This window comes from Serinus canaria, chromosome 1 (assembly GCF_022539315.1).
Source record: "Serinus canaria isolate serCan28SL12 chromosome 1, serCan2020, whole genome shotgun sequence".
In the NCBI taxonomy this organism is placed as follows: Eukaryota; Metazoa; Chordata; class Aves; order Passeriformes; family Fringillidae; genus Serinus; species Serinus canaria.
This window is the reverse complement of record NC_066313.1, coordinates 89,789,728-89,806,816: the sequence shown is the minus strand read 5'-3', so window position 1 is coordinate 89,806,816 and position 17,089 is coordinate 89,789,728.

Genomic DNA, 17,089 nt, shown 5'->3' with positions numbered 1-17,089 from the left:
CAACCTTTGCTGTCAGCCTCCTTCCCCATTTCTTTTTAGTTCTCATTCATTTTCAAAAAAGACCCCTCCACTGCGAACAAATTTAATTCCTTCCAGTGGCACTGCACCAGATATCACTGCATCCTGTCACAAACCATATCCGTGATGTTTAGAGAACTATCTTTTATTTTGAAATATTGGTAGAAAATATATTCCTGGTTCTGTTCTTCCCAAGGTAAGAAAGAAAAAAGAAAGATAAAAGAGTGGGCTACTGCCACAATGAGTACATTTTTTTCCAAACAAACCTGTTCTCAGTATGTTTATACACAGTGAAGAAAAGAACCAGATAAGCAAGATGTAATTTCCTTCTGTCACAAATAAGACTATTTATTGAGGATTGTTTTCTTAGGCAGGCAAAGAAAACAATCTTTCTTTTCCTTTTATGTCAGAAATGTAGGACTGTCCTAAACCAGCTGCTTCTGTTTGGAACTGTTCTCAGCTACCTAGCTGTGATTCCTGGCTGTACCTTAGGGGTTGTTGTCCTCGGTGTTGGTCTCTTTGGTGTCTCTAAGTTGTCTTTTTCCATTTAGGTGTACTTTAGGCAGTCATTTATCACAACCTCCCTTTGAATTGAGTTTGCTTTTTTCTCTTGCTGTCTTTGAATATTCCTCCCACCGACAGCTACTCTTTCTTTACATTCTTTTTACATTACTTTGCGTGGGCTTTTCTGCCAGCTACCTCTTACAAGAGAGTTTTGCTTTCTGAGTTGAAACAGCATTTCTAATAAATATTATTTATTCTTTCTAAAGTAAATACTTTTCTGGTGAGGAAGAAAGTATTTCAGCCATGGAGCAGACAATTGCCTGTATCCTTACAAATACTTAAACTGGAGTTTAGGTTTGCATGGTTTAGGTTCTGACTGTCCCTGTGTTAATAAATTGCACAGTGGCTCAACACTTCCCTGTTACAACTGAAAAGCTGGTTACCTTCCACCAGTTTCAGAACAAACTCTGATCTGGTTTCCAGCTGAAAATCAGAGTCTCTAGGAATACTTATGAAAACATGAATGAGATTAAAGACCTGATGCCCAGTCAGTAGAACTGACTGACAATAAAGCTTTATCTTCACGTGCTCCCACATCCATGGTATTGCTCTGGGCTGGTCACTCCCCACACCAGAGAACAGTTTCTGTTTGATATAATGGACTCTGAGCCCATCAGCAGTTTTCCCACATCCTGCTATAATGCAAACAGCAATGAGAAAGTACCTCTTGATTCTTTTTCCAAAGATCCCACCGAATTTCCTGTCCTTTTGGGAGGGGGTGGGGGGAAAGGTGCTGGTGAATCCTTATTTACTTCCTCACATGCACAATAGTAACACTGTTAGCCAGTTTGTACCAGCTTCTTTTCTCTTCATGAACTTAGACTGGATAGAGGCATGATCTCTGCTTGAGACCCAAACTGGTGCAAAAGTGAAAAGGCTGCTGGAAGGTTTGCCTGTGGTAGAATTATGAAAATTGAGAGGATGTTTACTTTTAATTTAGTAGTAAGTCTAATGCATTTCCTGGAGAGCAGACAAAAAGAAAAAAGAGTGAATAATAAAAATTCAATTAATTAATCTGACTTACATTTATCTAATCCTAGTTGGATTGGAGATAATATCAAAAGAGAAATTTAATTTGTAGTTTCAGGTTCTACAGTGCCTATCCCTCTCCCTTCTTCTGTAAAAAGCCTCTGTGGTGTCCTGTGTGTAACAGCATCCAAGTGCTGAAGAGCAGGCTGAACTGGGATCTGGGAGAGCAGGTGGATGACTGACAGTGCTTTGACCCACTCTTGTAAGGCAATGATGGAACAGTGAGCCTGTCTCTAAAATGCTGACATTTGCCTAGTACTAGCTGGTTCAAGCAGTTTGAAATGGACTGTGTCACCTTCCTTTTGCAGAGCAAGTTTCTCAGTATTGGCCAAGTAGTGAATTTACTACTCATGTTCTAACAGGTCAGACCCTCTAGCTTTTTTTATTTCAAGGTAAGGGCAGCTTTTACATCCTAGCTTTGCATCCAGAGATTTATTCCCTGTCTCTCCTGTGCCTGCACTCTCACTGCAGTCACTTAAGTCAGTGGAGGTGAAGGAAACAGGAGGGTTAAGATTTGCAGGGAGAGTCAAAGCACAGCTTTTACCTGCAAGGGAGGATGTCATGGGACAAAGGCTGCTGCTAGAGTTAGATGTGACAAGGAGCCCACTGGTCTGGTGGGAGGTGTCCCTGATCATGGCAGGGAGGTTGGAGATGATCTCTAAGGTCCTTCCCAACACAATCAATTCTGTGATTCTATGAAATGCTGAAAGGGTCCATGGCCAAGGCTTGTTGAAATATTAAAGATCAGGAAGCCGCCTGGAGCAACACAGTGTCTTCTAGAAACCCCGCTGTTGGTCTTGCTCTTCAATGTGCCCAAGGGCATCTTGATCATATTTTGTCCAAGGATGAAGGCCTGGGAGGGATAACTGTATCATCACTCTTGTGGAAAGATTAATGATGAAGACCTGATACAGGCAAGTCCATTTGCTTTAAATAAGCTCTTGTACTTAACTGGTGCCTTGGCAGCTTCCCTTGGTTTTTCCTGTGTAATGCTCTAATGAAAGAGTGTGGACAAATCCTGTGACTATTTCCCTAGTTACTGTTGTCCTGGCAGAATCCTTAATGCACATTCATAACCATAGTATTCAAAGGCATCTCCCAGCTCCAAAGCCTCAGCCTCTTGTGGGTGTTGAGGGGTTGAAAATTATCATGGGTTTCCACCCCGGACTCTTACACGGGAGCTGTCCACTGGTGTAGCACCATGCCAGCCATCCCTGCATTCCTGAGTGGGGGTTTTCCAAGGAGACATCAGGCTGTTTGCTGCTGGTTTGCATGGTGCCTTGTGTGAGGGACTTTTTACACCTGCCCTGAGCATTACCTGTCCCAAAGGAAGATAGCAAGTGTTTACAAGTGAGAAGAGAGACAGGGTGCACAAATAGATTATTAGAAGGGTCCAAACCCACTGTCAGCTCAGCCTTTCAGGGAGCAGCAATATATTAAAATGCTGTCTATTTGTAAGACTTTCCTTGTCTGTCAGATCCTCTCTGTTTAAAAAATGTGGGATACGAGACAACAGATATTTTCAGGAAGCATCTGCTGTAAACAAAAATGTGCACGTGCGTGTGGCTGCATATAATGGTTACACACAATTTATGAGAGTGGTCCAACCCAGCTAGATTTTGTGTGCAGATATATATGGAGACCACTTTTATAGTCTGCATGTGTGTGCACCCACATTTAAATACACAACAGTATGAGATCTCTTTTGGTGGCCAATACCCTTCTGGTCTTCAGTAGTTTTTTTCACTCAGAAGTGATGCCAAGAATAGCTGAATTTGTGGTCAAAAATTGTGTGTCTGGGCAGTGGTATTGTGTGGCAGGTGCTCTTACTGCCTTCATGTGCCTACAAGCCTTGTGAGTAGGAACTGGAATTGCTCTATGTAGACAAATAGTTTTTACTAGTTGCAGTATACTTCCCTGAAAATATAGTGTTTTTCAGAGTGTAAGTGGTTGTAGCCATCCTGTCTTTACTCGGACACACCGACACAAGTGTATAACATTCTCAATGTTTTTTAGATGTTAAATTACTGTGGAATTAAAACTTTTTGAATTTGAAAACTGAGTAATTGTTCCTGGTCTGTGGTATATGCCATTCTCTTTTTTCTTCCTGTTTTTGGTTTTTATTTTTTTCCTTGGTTTGGATGCAAAATTTCAGTTTCCACATCAGTTTGCCAGAGTTTGGTAGTCTCAAGCAAATGCATAGCCATTGCCACCAGCTCTTTAGAAAAGTTTTGAACACAGTAAAAAAATAAAATTAAATAATTAGAACACTTGAAGATGTGAGTAAGATGAGACTGTGTAGCAAGCTGTACGTTCTGTATGTAGAATTTTGAAACATTCCTTTGTGCTCAGCTCCTGTGAACTGACAGGGGCTGTGTGTACACTGAATTTTGTGGTGAGCTATCTGACTATCACAAATAGCTGTAAAAAATCCAAACTGCACCATTTCTGCAAAAAAAACGGTTCTTTTTATGTACATGCTTTATTTTCAGCACTGAAGGAGGGGTTTTCAGGCTTCTTTGCTTTTATAAACTCTCAGATATTTTTCAGTGAGAATACTCTCTAATAAAATGTGCAAGAACGTGTTATTTTTTAATCTTAATTGCAATTCACTAAGGACTTTTGCAGTCAAACCATCTCAGTACAGAAACTCTGACTCACTGAAATGAGCATCAAACCCAAACCCTTTCAGACCTAGAGATGAACCTCAGGAGTAGCATCTGCCTTTAGCCAGAGCTTAAGCCTTTCAGCTTTTCAGTGTGAGCTGTGCCCCTTCTGAAAGAGAACCAGAAAGGAAGTTCAGATTATTCTGAAATTCCAGGTTTGGACTCCACCAGAACCTGCAGATAACCTTTTCTTTCCCCCTGAAATCTATATGAGATTAAGAGGAAAGCCTGAAATGTGAATGTCTGCTCAGGATAGGTAATGTTAAAAAATGCACAATGAAGTAAAAGGTATAAACACAGCCTGAGCTGGGACTTGTTGGTTTACTTGTAAAACTAATACAGTTTTGGGGGTTTTTTTCAAAGTTTCTGTGTTAGACAAAGAGCCCCAAATGGGCCCTATGGTAGCAGCTACAGTTTGTTTTCCACTTTAGCTTTACAAAAGTAGATGTCCAACAATTGAAAGATGAAAATGAATTAATGGCATTTTTACTGTAGCTATGTAAAGAGAGAGAAATTGTCTCAGAATTAGTAGCCTCAAATTTGCTGCATTTGAGTCATTCCAATCTGCTGTATGTGAATTTTTTGTGGAGACTTCTTAATTTCTTGACTGGGCCAATTCAAATTGTAGCAGTACAGAGGCTGCTCTCATAATGTGGCATCCAGGTGTCTCTGGCAAAGTCCATGTGCTAGCAGTTCAATTCTACTCTTCTATCATACATAACCTACAAAACATCTTAAAAAAAGAAATAATTTAAAAATCTTTCTGTCCAATACAGCAAAACCAATTTATGCCCTTTATGGTCTGACAGCTTAATTTTTATTTCTTGAAGAAAGAAAAATCATTCATTTCCTAAACCCAATTTGGAGTTATACAATTTGTTAAAAGCCTCAGAAATTAGCAAGCAGCTTTTAGAAATGTTTAACTTAAAAACAGCCAGGAAGGTTTGGGTTTTTTTACATTTGTTTAAAAAAATTATATTCCCTCAAAATGAGACCTTTGTGCCAAGTTTTATTCTGGAGCACAGCTTTACAGCTGAGCTAAAACCCCCTATAATAGGAGAAAAGTGACAGACCCTTAACTATAGTAGCATGAACAGCACTGCTATAATTCCTGGGTGAACTTTGTCCCTGGATGTGTGTTTTTGGAGTGTGCCGGGGTGACATTCAGCCTCTACATTCATTTTTATGATAATTCAGAGTAAATTGTGGTGCAATAAACTCTTCAAGCCTGTCTTTCTTGTGAAAGCCATGAATCAATCAGCTGCAGGCTTTTTTGGGTCTTTTCAATGTATAGTGATCATTTAGATTTGACATGCATTGTGAGACCTTGGCTTAGCTCCTCTCTATGGTCTGTCATTAATTCCAGCCTTTACTGTTCTGAAGTACAGTGAAGGATGACTGAGAAATCATTGCCCCTCTTCAGCTCTGTTATTGCACAAAATAGCAGCGCAATAATTTTTTGTCAATGTTTTACTCTAAAAGCTTTCTACATCAGTTTTGAAAAGGAAGCAATAAAGCCCATTCAATGGTATGAATAAAAATCCTTTGAGGTTTAGGCGCAGGGCTGCTTTTCTTCAGCTGGTAATCAAATTGGAGCTAAAATGAAATTGAGTTTTCTTATGAAAATAGCCTTTGTTGCTGGGAAGGCTGGTAATTCATAAACAATAACCTGCTCTTTTGTGTGGATAATAATATATTCATGTTCTTTCAATAGGGTAAAAGCCAGACCTAGTGCATTATGGTACAGTAAAAATAGCAGAAGGAGCTTGCTGGAATAATCTTGAAGAAGAGATGTAGCATTCGGTGACTTAAGCTTTCAGCTCCCATCTGAAATTGTACTTTGCTTTTATTTGTGAGCAGGGTTTTAGTTGTTGATTTGTTGCTGCTATACAATATTTGGTTAATTGTGGAAGATCTCAAGCTGTGCTCATCACTGCTCCTGCGAAAGCTGCTGCCAGCTGCTAGAAACAGAGCCTGCTGCTACAGGATGTACACTATTCACAGGAGCAGCCTCTCAGCGCTGATTATCACTGAAGAGTTGCCTGCTCTCCATCACTGTGCGCCCTGCACGCAGCCGGACCGCGGAGCGCGGGGAGGCAGCCTGCCTGCCCTCTCCTCAGGGTAAGGAAAGGCGTGTGCCCGGAGAACTTGGCTGGGAATTTTCCAAGCGCTGGTGGGGAACAGGCTCCCAGCCCCCGGGAGGGTGGCGTGGGCTCAGCCACTTCGGAGCCGAGCGGGGGCTGAAGGAGGACATGAGGGGCAAGGAGTGAGGGTTTCCAAGTGCTCTGTGAGGTGCTCTTGGAAATGTTGCTTTGGGGTTTGGTGTTCTTTTCTTCTTAGCCGGGCGAGACTTTGGAGGTTTGGTTCGGCACTGGTTCTGGTTGAACTGGCGTACCTTGTTGTCACATCTGTGTTTTGTGACTCGATGCTAAAGGTCTTGGTATGGCTGGAGGTTGCTCCATATATAGGTTGTGTGAGCAAAGGCAGGAGACTGGCAGAAAACTCTGGGAGCACGTCCTGTCTGTAGTGACTCTTTTTCTTTGCCTCAGCTTGGGAGGAGTGGAGGGTAAACTTCAGTCTGAGTACCTGAAATTACCTCCTTCCAGCTCCTCTCCATCAGTTTATGCTTTTAAATTGTTGATAGCTTTGATAGTGTTGAGCTCTGAGTGGTGGCAAATTTGCATGCAGACACAGACATGCAAAAATGCTGATCTGGAGTCTGTTTACGTGTAAGACGCAGACTTGATCAGCCTCACCAATGCTAAGGTGAGAGATTGCTTAAAGATTTAGCTGAATTTTGACTAGTCTTCCTGGTTGGATTACAGAACTAATATTAAAGCCACTCAGAGAGCCTGGGGAGATGCAGGGTGAGACACGATAGCTGGTCAAAACTGTGCCATTACTTGTGGATTTCAGTGGCAGGGAGGACTGAGTGTGTCTTGGTGGCAAGTCGGAAGCAGCTTTGCAAAGGGCTTTCTTACAGTGGAAGGGATTGTAACCCAGACTCTGCAAGCCACACTCTTTTAAACTGAAATAAGGAATGGATTAATACCAGGTGTATTTTTCTCCTTATTACTTACCCAAGGGTTTAGAAAAGTTTAACAAATCCACCCCCCTCACCAGACCAGAACGTATCTAAGGCAGATAAAAGTAATGCGAATGTCAAGTGCAAAGTCTTACAATGGGGATTATTTTCAAAGTAACATTGACATTAGATCTGTACCGTATGCAAGGCTGTCTTGAAGTAGTTGCTGAGGTTTTTATTCATTTTTAACAGTGAAATTACATGCTTAACAAAAGGAACTTTTAAAGGCACAGTGGTAACTGACAGTCAAAGCAATATATGTCATTATCCAATTAGTACACACAAATGTGTTTTTATTATTCACTTAACATACCTCTGTGTTTGGCTCCCAGAAATACAGTGTTTTATTTCTCAAAGTGTTTTAAGACTGGTATATGTTTTACTGCTGCTGTTGGAATAATATTTGTGAACATTACAAGTATTTATATTGTTGTTGCTCATTGGGTTAACTCTGTCTAGAGAAAAATCTTTAAAATCGAAAAATTGTGGGTAAATGCTGGTTAGACAAAATGTAGCATACACTCAATTCCAGTTTCCTTCACAATAGGAAAAATTTGCTCTATATTACATTTAAAGTTGAATTGAGATAAATAATATTGCTTGTGTTTAAAAGAATGATAATATAACTAAATTTTCAAGTGCATTTGAATGGAATGTATGTTAGCATATAAAAGAGCATCTGTTGGTACTTACTAATATGAGAACAGAGAGTCTATTCAACTGAACCAATCTTTTTGTTTTGGTAAAAACTATTTAGCAATGTGGTTTTACATTTGTTTCATTGGGAAACTGACATGTGGTGGTGATATTAGCTTTTTAATTACAAGTTCTGGTACATTGCATTATGAGTTTTCTTAAGGAGGAAGCATTTCATTTGTAGTTGGACAGTGCTGTTGTCCTAGCACCAGATACACACAATAGGTATAACAAGTTTGCCAAGGAATCCACTCTGTCTACAGCTTTAGAAAGAATTTTCCTTCTCTTGCCCTATTTGAATAAGATTTAGTGAATTTGTTTGGAGTATGTTTCCTAATGTTTCTGATGTTGGATTCTCCTTTGTCATGGAAATGCATGGTTTTTTTTGGATTTCATACAGAAAGGATGCTTCATTTAGGTATGAGGTGCTCTAATGAAGCTCTGGTAGGTGCACAGACATCCATGAAAACAAACCACATCTTTAAATTTCACTAGCATTAGACATTTTCCCCACTGATAGCACCAGAGTGGAACTGCTGTTCACTAAAGAAAGTACAAGCTTCCCATGAGAGAACTGCATCTCATGCCCAAGTGTTCTGTTATTTAGCAGTGTTATGAATTAGGAATAAGTACCTAACAGTGAAACACTAAGACCTCCAAACCAATTTCTTTATGCCTATTTTAGACTATAATATAAACACATATGTTTATCAATGTTAACTTTATGTACTGCTGTAACTCAAAAAGGAGATATTTTCAATTGCAGATAGCATTTCTAAGTTTATAAAGGAGCACATTTGTGGTCTAGGCAGCCATAAGTTACAGGTCACTTATAACACACAAAGTTGTCCCCTGTTAACATAATTGATAGGATGATGCTCTGTACATTTGTCTTGAAATTTTAAGTTTCTGCTGATGCTGGAATCTAAATTCTTTACTGAGTATGGTTTCCCCTAGAGGTACAAGGCAAATGATAATAATTATTTTGCAATAAAAAGCATGTTCCAACTGTTACAGACAATAGTGTAATTGAAGGCCATCAAACACTGCAGTGAAATAAAAATTAATATATTCAGGTTTGGCATATCTTACCTAATGAATGCATCCTACCACTGGGAAAAAAAGTCTTGACCTTTTACACAAGAAGGTAAATGAAGTGAATTAAGTATAAACATATTTTTGCATATTTACTTTCTCTGTACTAAATGTATTCAAATTTTCCAGCCTTGTTTTTCAAGTAGTTTGTGGTCATCCTGGCTGGATTTGCATGCAGTTGTTTATTAAAAAAGATTCTTCAGTAAAGGCATATCTGGATAACTTATTCATATTAGAAATCTGCCAGAGCTAGAATAGCTCTGGCACCAGGCTTTAAAATGTGTAAAAATAATACATGAGATGAAAAATATGTTAAAGGATTTTCATCAATAATTATAATAATGAAGGTCACAAAGTGCAACCCATATTTTGTGGATGAATATCTGTAGAGTGCTGTTTCATAGACCTTCCTGCTTTTGCTCTTCTGATCGTTATGTTTGCTTAAACTGTGTAGATTTTAGTAAAATGCTGTACTTCCTTATGTAAATTGCAGAGATAAAAGTTGAGAGCAGCCTGAAGTTTCAGTACTTTCATGTCTGTCTACTTCAATCCTTGAAAATGGAGAGCTTGTTTATGGGTGTCCTTTTATTTTCAAGTTAGGTGTAAGGTGAGCAGGCTTCAATGTTTATTGTGTTCTCAGCTTTCAATGCACTCTGCCTTATCTGTGTACTTGAATCCACGTGGTGCATATCAATGAAAAGCTTTGCGTATTTTTATTAAGACATCCAGCAAGAGCTCTGTAAACAAGGCTTTGCCTTCTAGAGCTCAGGCTTTGCATTTTCACCTGTTGTAAACACACTCTTACTCCCTCATTATGAAATGTGGCCAGAAAAAAGAGCAGATCTCTGTATGTGGTGCCTTCTTAATGTAGCTATTTGAATGCCACTGTTCTGCTTTGAAATAGAAATTTTCTGCTTTATGAGGAGGGCTGGTTCCTCAACTTTGCTTAGTGTGATAGCCTAAGGGTAATGTTATTTTACAGTGTAATTTAGCTCATTTTGTCCAAGCTGTTCTTAAGATGGTTGGAGCGGCATCTTTCTGCTTTAAGGCTCTGAAACACACTACAAATAAGTTAATAAATGTAAAATTTTTGCTGGCAGTTGGGCTACATAATGGGCTTCAGCAGATGAAAGAAAGGAGGTATTCCACTTTAATAGCTTTTAGTGCTTCAAAATGAGCTGGAAATAAGCAGAGGAAAATCAACTAAACAGTGAGCTGAAACAGAATTCCTCCAATCTGCTGTTACAAATGGGAGACCAGGATCCTAACCCTCCCGTGTCTAGTACTTTGCTGTTTCTCTGGTGATTTCAGAGAGTAGGTAAAAAATGGAGGCTGGTATGGAGTTGGGTTACAGCTCAAAGACTTGGGCATCCTCCAGGTTAGATCAAGATATTAGAGGAGGAGGAAATGGTGGCTGGGCACAAGTTTCTGGGATTGCAGGCTACCCCACAACAACAGTGGCATAAATGTACAAAAAGCACCCGCTGCAACTGTAGGGAGTTTTAAATCACTCTGCACAGCTGTGAAGAATCAGATGTTTAAGGAAGTAAATTCTTGATGAAATGATCTCTCAGAATATTTCTAGCACCATCTCTGATGCCCCAGCCAAAGAGAATACATGCTGCAAAATCAGACCAATGCATATTGGAGGAAATATAAACTGGCAGTGCTTAGGAATCTGGAGAAGACTATCCCAAAGCATGAAACAGTCAATTTGTTTTTTTAAATTTATGATGTGATGACTTTTGTGATGACTCTATTTCTTTATTTATCCATACATGGATTTTCTTTTCCACTGGTTTTCTCACCTCTCTAAAAGCAATTAAACCTTCTCTTAATTTTAGCTTATCATTGCTCAAAGCGCTGGTCCTAATTTCCCCAGAGCATTCCATCATTTAAATATCTGTAACTAATTTGAAATCAGATGTGAAAGTGATGGGAAGCACTGGGAAATCGGATGTGCCCTCAGACTAAAATGCTAGCTTTGCAAAAGTTTTTCAGGTCTCTTTTTTTTGTCAAATGTAAAAGCACTGAAGTTGAACAGCCTTTCTCTTTTGCTCCTGCTCCATGTTTGCTAGTGTTAAGGTCATCTATAAAAAATTATGTTCCCACTGCCACACTGAAGCCAAAGAGATAGCAACCATTTCAGAAAAACGGGAGCAAGAAGTAATTGGTGTGTCCATTACACAGTACCATAGAAAAAGCAAAAGTTTAAGGGTACTCATTATTGTGACTGTTATGGGTACTCATTTTCATGGTCTAGGCTTGTGGCACATCTGAAGCATTAAACAGACTTCCTCAGACATTTTATACAGCCTTTTCCCAAACACTGCTTACACTGAAGAAAGAGCACAGTTTATACTTCTACCAATCAGCAAAGATACAAAACTTAGAGAGTGTTACAAAAATGTCATTACAGTCTCCCTAGGAAATGGAACATCCAGCTGCAAAGCATTTATACAGTACATCAAATACTTCATATCTCATAGCAGCTAGCAAAATGTGTCTTGATTTATCTGTTTGAGAGCTCATCTCCAGTGTCTCTTTGGAGCTGGTCTTAATCTTTCATCAAGGTCTTTCATGGAAGTTTTTAACCATATTGGAATTGTGAAAATGTTGCATTTAAACCATATTGGAAATGTGGCATTATGTTGCTTTAACTGACAATTTTTTACAAAATCAATGTAAACATGCCCATAAACGTTAAAGGATAAAATGACATTGGACTCTTCAGTTGTTTTATTAGGCTGAGCTGCAAATGTGTAAGATGAATAATGGACTACTGATTAACACTTGACTTCATAAGCTGACATAACTCTACTGAAATCATTAAAATAATTCGTCAGTTCATAAGAAGACTTACTGTAATGAGTTTTTAAAGTGAATTGAATAGTTTCAATAGGTTTCCAAACCAGAATAGCATTTTAAATGAGACTACTGCCTGTTAAATTAATAAAGCATTTCATCACTTAAAATCAGGTAATACTCTGGTCACTCTTACAGAATAGGAATGTGGGAGCTGAGTTACTCAAGTCTGAGATGTGCATCATAGACTTTGACATTGATGGCCAGCATCCTCATCAGTCTTGTGGCTGGAGTGTAAAAGTACTGTGTTCAGTGGATATAGGAGAATGTCCAGTTGATATAGATCTCTGATCTAGTGGAAACCTTCCAATTTCAGGCTCAATTCTGGATGACCAATTTTTGTCTTCTATTGACAGTGAAAGCACATTTTGCTGAAGGTGCTTCCTCAATGTCTCAACACTAGTCTAATCCAGAACAGACCATAATTTTTTTTGTGGTACTAGGTAGATAAACATTCAACTTTGGATGTGTCTGAATTTTTATCCTCCTGAAAAACCTTTTGGAACTCAATTTTTTGATGTCAACCTACTCCAGAATAACACCAGTATATCATCTTACAGAAATTCTGTCCAGTTAGTACCTCACATTGTGTGAGTAGGAGAAAGAGGGCATTGATCCTCTTTCAATATTCCTCTCAACATTGTATGAAAGCTTAGAACAATGAAAGTTTAGTTATTTATAAAGATAAGACCAAAGTTTTTAATTTAATAAGAGAGGTCATTTTCTGCAACACTGGATTTCTGCTGTCCCTAGAGATCAAGATTTTGTGTATGTAAATGCTGCTTTGGATGGCAGCACACCAAAAGGAAAAAGTCCTGTTCAAAGAAGTGAAAGAGTCTTTAAGCTGCAAGAGTCCATGTTTTCAAAATAATGGCCTGTGTGAAAGCAAGGGTGTAGTTGTGTGCAGAGGACCTGGATCAAAGGTGATGGCAGCCTGCTGAAAGTCCCATCCAAAAGCCACTGTAGAAACTGGCAAATCTATCTACTCAGTGAACTTATGCAAACTTCCTGCCACATTTCTGGGAACATGTCTTTTCATGGGCATTACACACATTCTGTGGATGTACTGTGTGTTTTTAAAAGCTCTCTCTACCTGGTCAAATGTGCTCAAGCACAAGTACTCTTGCTCAAGTACTCTTTGTTATGTAATTCATCACACAAACAAGATGTAGTGGGTAGTCCTGGCTTGAGCAGGAAGTCAGGAAAATCACTGCTCAGTTTGTAGCATGGATCCAGCACTGAAAGGGAGATGGAATTTTCAAAAGACTACTAAATAGAACATGAGAGACTGTTTGAGCTTTAGAACACAGAAAGGGGATGTGTCAACTCTGTGATTGAATAATTGTATTCATTTTCCAGGTAGCTGGGAGAGGGTGGCTGTTGCTGTGCAAAACTGACACAATATAAAATCCTCTGAACAACATTAGGCTTGTTTGGAAAGATGGATCCAACTGTATCTTTTGTGCCATAAAAACGTATGAATTTAAAGCCTATGAGTTCTTTTCCTTTTTCAACTTAAGAAAGCCACAAGTGACTGTTTTCCTGGGTAATGCTGACAAATAGAAATGCTTTGAGGCTAGCTGTTCCTAAGGAATAGCCCATGGCACAATCATAGGCGGCAATAACTTACAGTTGCTCTCATTCCAGACTGGATATGACATAGAAACCTAAAGATAGAAAGATATTTGTTCAGTTACTAAGCTCTAGCAGCTGTAGTGATTCTGTACCTGACCACTGTGTTTCTTTTCTGAATGTCCAGGGGACGTAATGTTTCCCGTGATTTTCATTCTGCAAGAATGAAATATCTACCAGTTTTATAAAATAATGCTTCTCTCAGGAGATGATGGGCTAATGTCTTATGTTCCATTGTCAGAAGGAGCAATGAGGGCTTGCCAGTTCTTTTTGGTAGCCTGTCATGTGGATGCTGACCTTGTGCAGCAGTGGCATTGCATCATCCTGGGTACAGGACACTGGTGGGCTGCACAGGAATTAGCCCTCCCTGGGAGGATGGTGCAGGCATAGCCTTGCAGAACACTACAGTGGGCTCCCTTCCTCACTGGCACCCTCCTCAGTCAAGGCTTTCCCTGTTTTAGTTGGTGCTGGATCCTTAAATGAAGAGAAGTAAATGCTGTCAGAGCTCAAGTCATTTTAATATTGAGGAAGAAGAGGGAAAAGCAATGAGTGTCTCTGTTTTCTGCCTGACTTCCACTGTGAGGAACGGGAAAGCTAGCAAACATACAGCACTTGGCTGAAAAGGAAACAACCACCTTTCTTAATCAGAACAATCTTCTCCTTTTTCTTTGCTCTCTCTGCTGTTGCTGGCTTTTTGTTACCTGCTGGCAAAGAAGCGTTGGGATCCTTTAAGCTCCACAGAGATTATCTTTCTTTTGATCTCCTACCTTCTCTGCTTTTAGCAAAGAAAGAGAAATCTCTGCATTGTTTTAATTTCCTTTAAATCCTGCTAGGTCTTTCTAGGCCCTTAAACTGTTGACAATCTTGTGCCATTCTGAATTCCTGCTGCCATCTCTAACCTGCTGGGAAGATGCTGTGATTCGGGGCTCTGCAGTCGCATTGGCAGAGCATCTCGAGCTTCTTTGATATGTTTGTGGGCATGAGTTTCTGGAGTGCCTTCAGCTGTTCATTGATAGCAAGAAGAGAGCTCTTCCATGCTACTGACTCATATCTGATGTAGGATGGAGCTCTGCAAAAGCTGGCTCCTGACTTGTGCAGAGCTGTCAGTCTGTGAGGTACCAGGTGCAGGATGTTTTGCTTGCTGACCTGATAGAAAGGCCCTTGTTTTGTGGCAGCCACAGTTAAAGTGTGCCTGCTTTGGGTTCACATTAAGATGCTATTAGGGCTGAAGTTCAGTTTAGTACTTTAAGTAAGCTCTGTGCATGTTTCAGCAGAGGCATCTGCTGGCACACAGAAGTGAGTTCAGATAAGGAACATGATCTTTAAATCATTTTTTCAGTGAACGAAGCAACTGAATGGGTTATCTATAGAAAGTTTGTAATGTGATGTCACATAATTATTATTATTATTATCATCAGAAATTGACCCATTTGGGAAAATCTCTAAGTCACCAGCCTTCAAAACTTTCTTTAATCAGGTTTTTCCAAAAGCATGTATCTCAGTTATCAGGAACATTGTACTTCCTGTCAAGCTGCACAGCAGGCACATCACATGGCCCATAGAAGCAATGGGGTAGTTATGTTTTCCCCTCATGCTTATTTTTGCTTTTTAGTATTTTCATTCCCTAAAGACTGTAAAGAATTAAATACAGATGAGGATGAACTCACATAATTGGAGGGTTTATGTCAGTAACTTCATTTTGCTTCACTGAGGAATAAAACCTGTTCATCTCTCTTAACTGAATTATGTGCATTTGTCAATAAAAAATATTTTTTTCCAATGACCTTGTATATTTCTGTAATCAAAAATACTTGACACAAACAGCTAAAGGACATAAACATATGCATATTCTTGCTTGTTCTTGACTGAGACTGGATGTTGTGCTGACCCTCTACTCAGGAGAAAAGCAAATTTGGACAAATGACTTGCATTATCTTCAGTCCCAGCCTAGCTTAACAAGGTGTAGCTATCTATTGTTTTCCTCTGAACATTGAAGCTAAGTAGTGTCGCCATGTTTTCACATATATTGGTCTGAGGGGGATAACTTTGCAAGCATTTCCCAATGAAATAGGCAGGATGAAACCCTGCAGCAGTTAGAAACAAATACTTGCGACTTGTGACTGAAGGTGTTACAAGTGACAATAGGAATATTCCTGAAGCAGTCTGATTTTCATCAAGTCAGTGCAAGATTCAACAACATGAGCCGCATGATCCAACAATGATTGTTGTTTAATATCATTATTATCATTATCTAATTAATGAAAGCCAATATATTAAAATAATCAGTAATTGCAACACTTTAGTTGCAAAGATACTGCTTTGGAAATATTGGTATCTCATACTATGTTGTAATTCTTGTAGAAAGATCAAATCCACACTATCTGAAAGAGGACACTAAAAAAAATTTGAGAAATAGGAGAAACTCTCTTAGTTTATTTTGGTCTACCTTATAAACTCCTCCATTTGATTACAGCAAGACCTTTAATTTCAAAATAAAAAACCAGTATGGAATTTAATTTCTTATGCATGAGTGTTTCAGCAGATATTTTCATGAATGCAGTATGAGCACATCCTGGAATTGGATATTGGGCAATAATATCTCAACAATTTTAAATCTTGAAAACTGGGACTAAAACTGATGAATGTAAATTACCATAAATATTTCAGTGAAATATGGTAGATGTTAGCTGAACTATTTTACATTAATATAGTTTGAAAAAATCTTAATTATATTCAAGACTTCCGTTTTTATGTTCTTCATTTTATGTTTAACAGATCAAGTTTGAAAATTGATGAATAGCAACTTGTGCACCCAGTACACAACTTTTGTGCAACACTGTGAAATAGTTTTAATAGCATTTTCAAAGGATTTTGTAAAACCAGTACCACTGTGCTGCTGAGGCCATCCAGTCAGGTGCTGATGTGTGTGAGAAGACAGAGCTCTGCAGGTCCCTCTGCTGTCTCCAGCTGCTTGTACCAAGTAGCAAAGGCAGGTACTGTATTTGTCTGGTCAACAAACTGATTTTAGAGCTCATGCAGTGTCATATGGGATGGTTTCAGTAAGAAAAGAAGCTTGAAACCCCTGTGTATTGATGGAGGATGAGATTTGATGGTGTGTATTTTAATGTAAAGGTTCCCCTGGTGTTAATTTCTATTAACTTCTGCTCCTTTTAGCTTTTCACAGCTTTTTAATGTCAGAAAAAGGTTTCTCTTGCTCGTGGGTTGAAGTAAGGATCTGTGGTATTGTCTGCCCTATTCCTTCATGAAGCATGAAAAGTCCTCTCCACTCTGAAGTTTTTCAAGCTTAACTTTTTAGAGGCATCTATGAGCCCACTTTTTATTTTCTGCTTTGTTCTCTGCTTCTCTGGTAGGCTTGTCAAAGAGAGAGTGATTGACTAGAATTCTATTTTGGAGGTTATTAATTGCACAGGAGTGAAAT